The following is a 7,289-nucleotide window of genomic DNA, read 5'->3' as shown; positions in this document are numbered from 1 at the left end:
GTGACTACTCCGTGATGTCTGGGTCAGTCCCCCTCTCCGGGGCAGTGATCAAAAGCATGACTGAAATTGACTCGGAGTGAGTCGGGAGAGGTCTGCGTGTAGAAAGAAGTGTCTGCCACTCTGGCCCGGGGACGCCTGGAAAAAGTGTCAAAGAGACTTCAGATTTCCAGTGACTCTTCAACACGGGGACCACCCCCTGTCCACATTCCAGGGAAGCAGTCTGATAAGAGGAGCTGACAGCTTCATGAGTGTGTCAATATTTGAGGAGGGGTGGAGAGCGTAAAGAAAGAAGATTAGGAGGAGAAACCGGGTCATGAGATGTGACGATGAGCGCCAGCTGAAGCACGCGTGACCGGGAGCGACTCCCGCCAGGTGGACAGCCAGAAGCAGACTCTTCCCCCAGAAGTCTGTGGACTTGCTGCCGCCTCCAGCCAGGGCCCTGAGCTTGGTTTAATGCTCTGCAGGCACCCTCTTGAGTTCACTAACAGTTTTATCGTTGAACTTGTGTTGTGGCCACAAAACAGCCTATAAGAAAAGTCAAGTCAGAGCACTGACGACATCAAATGCTGGGGAGCGCTCACAGGTGGTCGCGGGGACGGCCGCGGGGACGGAAGACGTTATGACCACTTTGGTGGTCTGGCGGTTTCGTATAAAATTAAACATGCTCATACCATGTGATGCAACAGTCACACGCCTTGGCATTTTCCCAAAGGAATGGAAAACTTATGTTCATACAAATACCTGCATGTGGATGTTTACAGCAGTTTTATCCATAATGGCCAAAACCTGAAAGTCGCTAAGATGTCCTTCAGAAGCTGAATGGATAAATAAACTGGCGTATCCAGACAATGGAATATTATCCAGAGCTAAAAAGAAATGAGCTAGCAAGCCATGAAAAGACATGGAGGAAACTTACATGCGTATTTCAAAGGGAAGGAAGCCCGTCTGAAAAAGGCTGCAAACTGTACGATCCAACCACGTGACGTCCTGGGAAAAGGAAAACTGTGGAGATGTTAAAAAGGTGAACAACTTCCCAAGGTTTAAGGGGAAGGAAGGATGAAGAGGCGGAACACAGAAGACCTTTAGGACAGTGACCTCATCCCGTGTGACACCTCAGTGGCAGACATGTATCACTGTGCATTTGCCAAACCCGTAGAGTATACACCATCACGAGTGGACTGTAACATGGAGAGAGGGCCTGTGGACGCAGCAGGGGAGGGAGAGGGTGGAGGGACTGAGAGAGTGGCCTTGACATATACGCCACCGTGTGTAAAGTAGACAGCTAGTGGGAAGCTGCTCCGTAAGGCAGGGAGCCCAGCCCGGCGCTCTGTGATGACTTAGAGGGTGGGATGGGGCTGGGTGGGAGGGAGGCTCTCCACGGAGGGGAGAGGAGATGTATGCGTAGATATATATAGAGAGAGATCTATTTATGACTGGTGCATGCTGTTGTACAGAGGAGATCAGCACAACACTGTAAAGCAATTGTCCTCTAGTTTAAAAAAATTAGTTAATTTAAAAAAAATTCTAGAAGAGAGTGAACACAGAAGATCTTTAGGACAGTGACCTCATCCTGTATGATACCATCATTATCCCATATGATACGTCAATTCATCAAAACTGTGGATTTTAAGTAATTATAATGTAGGCTCATTGACTGTAAAAAATGTCCCGTTCTGGAGTGGGCCGCTGATAGTGGGGTAGAGCGTACACGTGTGGAAGCAGCTGGTGTACAGGGAATCCCCATACATCCCTCTCAGTTTTGCTGTGAAGCTAAAAAATAAGAGTCTTTTAAAAAACCTGATGGAAAGGGATGGGTGTGTGAACACAGGAAGGACACGCCATCACACGTCCACTGTCTGTTGCTGCCCATTCACGGGTCTCCATGGTGCCCACAGGCAGGAAATCCCCGTGGACCCTGGTGAGCGGGTGTCTAGCAAGCCTCAAGGCGAGTAGAAGTGAAGTGTGTTACAGCTACAAGCGAGTTTGTAGGGGCACTGGCAGCCCTGAGCAGCCTCGGTTTCCACTCATAATCAGAAATGGGCTCAGAGCAGAAAGAAGGCCACGCATTCTAAGCACAGACAGCAGAAGGACCCGCGGTACCTCTTCCCCTTCATGCCCGCTCCCTGCAGGGATGGCTAAGAGGAGGAAAGATGCAGCAGCCAGTGGCTTCTTTCCCCTCAACCTGCGCTTCCTCCTCAGTCAGCTGAAGGCAGACAGTGCGGGCCCAACGCGTGAGCGCCTCGAAGCAACGTCTACAGTTGAGTCAGTGTGTGTGGCACTTACTCTGTTTTAGTAAAAGAGGGAATATAAGTTGTGTGAGTTGGGGTATTCCAAGAAGGAGTTCATTGCATTTAAAACCGATATTGCATGCTAGAAAATTGAATGGGAAAACTCATGCTAATAACTGAAATTTTCCATTTTTCTCTACTTAGAATGACTTAGGATAGTAAGTAAAATACATAACACGTAGTGAGGGGCTGTGGAGGAAAGGAAAATGCTTTCTGTCTTAGAAGCTCTGCATGCGTGCTTATCATGCTCTGCTGCTGCTGCTGCTGCTAAGTCGCTTCTCTGTGCGACCCCATAGACAGCAGCCAACCAGGCTCCCCCGTCCCTGGGATTCTCCAGGTAAGAACACTGGAGTGTGTTGCCATTTCCTTCTCCAATGCCTGAAAGTGAAAAGTGAAAGTCAAGTTGCTCAGTCATGTCCGACTCTTTGCGACCCCATGGACTACAGCCCACCAGGCTCCTCCGTCCACGGGATTCCCCAGACAAGAATACTGGAATGGCTTGACATTTCGTCCTCCAGGTGATCTCTCCAGGGACCCAGGGATGAAGCCCTAGTCTCTTGTGTCTCCTGCACCGGCAGGTGGATCCGTTACCACCGCACTATCTGGGAAGCCCTCCAGGACCTCTCCCAGCACTATTTCCTGCTTTCAGAACAAGGGTCTCTGGATTTCCCTCTTGCACGAGGTCCTGCCCATCACTGAGCAAGCCCTGCCCATGGGACCACTCCTCAGTAACACTCGGGGAGGGTCTGTGATAGACCAGACAAGCTCCCTGCCCAGACGATGTTTCTTCATGCTAAGACGCCATCCAAGGGTACTGCCTGTCACACATACTGACGGGGGAGCCGGTGCATTCAGGGAGGGCTTGCTGAGCCCTCCTCTACAGCAGGGAGAGGCCTTCCTGCTCTGCAGGGTGCTGGGCTTCAGAGGCACAAAACCCAGCACACAAAAAACACAGAAGCCCCCGCAGCCAAGAGGGGCGACAGAGACTGAGGGCTGGGGAGAGCGAATCGCTGGCTCCCACTCAGCAGCTGGTCAGCCATGGGGTGAGCCTGGGGTCCGCTGTGAGCCTGGGGTCCGCTGTGGGCCTGGAGTCCGGGAGCCTGGGGTCCGCTGTGAGCCTGGGGTCCGCTGTGGGCCTGGGGTCCGCTGAGGGCCGGGGTCTAATGAGCGCCGGGGTCCGGGCACCCAGGCCCTCTTCCTGCTGGCCGCCTGACCCCGTGCCTATGTCTGTGTTGGCACGCTGTGCACGCCTGACGGGTGGAGTCCAGCTTATGGACCTAATTGCGGTGCATCCAGTTGTGAGTTGAGTGTTTATTTCAGCAGCACGTCTGCTCCTCACATAGGCCTTTCTCAAAGGGGCCTCTCTAGCTCCCCCTGCTTCTCCCTCCTAGCAGCCTCAGCTTTTGTTTCATAATGAGGATCCCACTCTGTGACTCTGTTTATCTGCAGTACTCTGTGTTTAATTGTAGTGAGCCTGGGCAGGGTGGGGCAGGGCCTCTAAGCATAGGCCTGTATACAGCTGGTGCTTGACAAGTATTCATGACGGTGCTGGGATGCATATATTAATGAACAAAGCCACGTAATTACTAGTTTTATTTCTCTGGAGTGTTTTCTCAAGAACACTGAATAACATAACTCACCATGTTTCCCTTTTTGCACTGGCTGTTAGGAAGCTCAAAGCCACATCTGAGCAAGTTTATAAACCCAGACATACACTCGCCAGTGCTCTTACTCCCATTCAACGTACCCACTCTCATATTTCTATCTTCTTTTGTTCAGTTCAGTTCAGTTCAGTTGCTCAGTTGTGTCTGACTCTTTGAGACCCCACGGACTGCAGCACGCCAGGCTTCCCTGTCCATCACCAACTCCTGGAGCTTGCTCAAACTCATGTCCATTGAGTTGGTGATGCCTTCTTTGGTTATCTTTTTAAAAAATTTAAAAATTGACTTATAACTTACATACCATACAATTCACTTGCCTTACTTGCATAATTCAGTGATTTTTGGTATATTTACAGAGTTGTGTAACTATCAGCTTAGCGTTTTGTTTTTGTTTGGCCACGTGGCCTATGGGATCTTAGTTCCTGGACCAGGGATCAAACCTGTGCCCCCTTCCTTGGGAGTGTGGAGTCCTAACCACTGGACCGCCGAGGAAGTCCCTGGTTATCTTTCTGTTTATGCTCTCCTGTTGTATTGCATGTGTCTTTCCAAGATGTTGTAGTAAATATCCTTGCTGGAATTAAGTACATCAATGGCCTGTCTTGAATTTCTAGTTTGCAGAAAAGAAGAATGCCCTTTCCAGTGCCAGGCCTTGTCTCCAGAGCAGTAAACCACCCTTATGTTACCTGCTTTCCAGTACCCACAGGCCTTTGGGAGGGATGTTTACATGACTGGAGGCTGTGGGGGGTGAGATGGTGTTTCCTCCCCCTTCCGTGGTGTCCCAGAAAGAATGAAGGTGAAAGGCAAGCAGAGCAGCAAAACCTCACAGGACGTGTTTTCCCGGCTTTCCCCAGGCCCCGTGGTCACTGGGGAAGGGAGCCAGCTGCCCGGGTCAGCCTGAGTGGACGCGGCCGGTGAGGACAGGACTCGTGGGGCCAGGCAGGCGTCAGCACAAGAGCAATCGGGGGCTCAGGTTCTCTGGGAGAGGCGAGGCCAGCCCCCGAGCCAGGAAGAGAACCTGCTCCTGCAGGGCGGTCCGGGAGAGGCGAGCTCCACCCAGGCTTGTGTTTGCCCTGCTCTGTGTATTCAGCCAGCAGGCTCCGGACGAGGAAGCAAAGGGCAAGGAGCTGGGCTCAGCTGACAGCCTGGCACTGGGCAGCACCAGCGGGACACACAGCACTCCACGCAGAAGCAGCTCCAGGAGATACCCGAGGACAGAAGACACTCCCACCGGGGCTTGCAGGTAACTGCTTCCAGATCTTTTCAGCGTGGCCGGAGAGTTTGTTCTTTTTGTTATTTGCAGGCGATGAATTGTGGAAGCCAGAGGCCAGAGAGGGTTGAGCTTGACCCTGGCTCTGCCAGTAAGTCACTGTGTGGTGTTGGGTCTGCGAGGGCCTCAGTTTCACCATCTGTGAAATGGACCCAAAGATAGCCCTTTCTAAAAGGATACAAGGACTACATGATAATGTGGGTAGTGTTGAGTTCAAAACAGCAGGAATAACTCCTATTTGCATGGACCCGTTGCGTGTCATTTCAAGTGTAAACCTTAGGGGGAGAGTCAAGTGGATGGAGGGGCATGCTGTGTGCTTGGGGGACCGCCATCAGAACTACAGTCCCCCAGTGCAGAGCCAACTTTGAGTCTGTGTCTAGGGGAAGTCTAAGGAGGTGAAGGAGACGGGGAGAAGGACTTCCCCAGGGACTTTTGTGAATCTGGCTCTTGACATAAATTCTTATTTGACATTCAAGACCTCCCCTGGAGGCACCTGCAGGATTCAGATCCCAACAGCAGACTCCAGAAATCTGCACTGCCTTCAGAAACTCCATTTACTGCCTTGAACAGCCATGGTGATGAGAGAGCAGATGGTCTGGAGCCCGACTGATGCCCAATCCAGTCTCAATCCCACCACTGACCGGCTGGGTGCCCTGGGGTGGGTGACTTCATTCTCTGAGCTTTAGTGTCTTCATCTGTAAAACAGGAAGTTAATGGTCTCGAGATCTAAGTGACGTCCACGAGGGCTGAGGGACCAAGGCAGGGAACACCTACCGATGTGCTTAATGAGCATTAACTGTTGTTTTTATTGTTGTCATCATCTCCATGTGATATTAGGAAAATGAGGTTGCGGAGGGGTGGGCAGGGACTCCTAGATCTCACGGAAGGGAAGCTGTGAAACTGGGCTCCCGTCAGAGCCGACTTCAGTGAGATGAGTTGCCGGGGTCCAGCCCCGGCTGATCCAGGGTATTCGAAGCGGGAATGGCGTCGGCGACCTATTTATTTAAATATTTTATCAAAGATATAAAGAGTAATAGAATAAGGATAGCTCAGTAGGAAAATTCAGTGGAGAAAAGAGGCTGAGTAGCTTGGTTTACGCGGGAGACCAATAAAACTTCAAGACAAGAAGTTTGCACCACTTACGTAGGCCGCAGGCGTCCTTTCGTTCTCCCGAAGGAGAGGAGACACTGAGGCCTCCCCGGTCGGATCTTAGAAGCCCAGGCAAAATTAGTAAGCATGGCGGGTTCCGCGCTCCAGATGGAGACTCAACCAGAGTGAGAGAGAGAGCGACATGGGGAGACCAGTATTTCGAGAAACTGATCCCAATTCTTTAGTTTCCATGGTCTACTTTTATACACTGAGATGTTATGCAGAAGTCACGCGGGGTCAGCAGTCCTGACTTTTATCAAAGTCAGGTGCTTCATACAAATGTATACAGAGGTCTTAGGGGTGTTACATCATCTTCTGGCCAGGGGGGCCTGCTGAGAATTTACGACCCTCTCCTTGTGACAACGGTCAGTCAACCAGGACACTTATTTCTCCAGGGGTGATTATTCTTAAAACAGACGCCACCCAAATAAAGTTACATTCCTATAGGGTGAGGGTGTAGTGGGTTTTAGTTAAGGAAAGAATTTACTTAGCCTAAGGTCTAACGTGATTAATATCAAAGGTTAATACTTATTTCTTCTATATATTCATTAATGTGTGTAAGGGCAGGGGATGTGGAGACTTAGCAACAAACATTGGCTCAACAAGTGAAAAACCCTTCACCAATACAATTTCTATTCAGCCCACTATACTTATACTAATGGTTTTCTAACTTTTCTAAGGAACCTGTTTTTAGAAGGTTTAAAGCATCTCGTGCCTCTCACGGTTGGGAGGCTGTGAGCAATCACATGTGGCCGGACAAGCCTGTCAGGCAGGCCAGAGAACCTTCAGAGGAGTTTGTAGGTTAAAACACTCTTGTCACGCCCAGGAGTTTTTATTAACTGGAGCTCTAGGTTAACTCCTTCTCCGAAAGAGGTGGTGGGGGACAGCCCCCCGTAAAGTCAGAGGTGTAGGTGAGAGCACAAA

General features: G+C 50.6%; 1 protein-coding gene across 1 annotated transcript in view; it reads left to right on the top strand.

Moving 5' to 3' along the window:
- The first annotated feature begins 4,748 nt into the window (after positions 1-4,748).
- The window catches only part of BCAS1 (breast carcinoma amplified sequence 1), a 101,686-nt gene continuing 99,145 nt past the window's right edge, over positions 4,749-7,289 (top strand). The window contains exon 1 of the mRNA XM_010840298.1: positions 4,749-5,189. The gene's annotated coding sequence lies outside the window, so the exon portion shown is untranslated. The remainder of the gene's footprint in view (positions 5,190-7,289) is intronic.

Source organism: Bison bison, unplaced genomic scaffold (assembly GCF_000754665.1).
Source record: "Bison bison bison isolate TAMUID 2011002044 unplaced genomic scaffold, Bison_UMD1.0 scf7180017864143, whole genome shotgun sequence".
Lineage (NCBI taxonomy): Eukaryota > Metazoa > Chordata > Mammalia > Artiodactyla > Bovidae > Bison > Bison bison.
The sequence above is the reverse complement of the archived record's forward strand: the minus strand, read 5'-3'. Positions and strand labels throughout refer to the sequence as shown.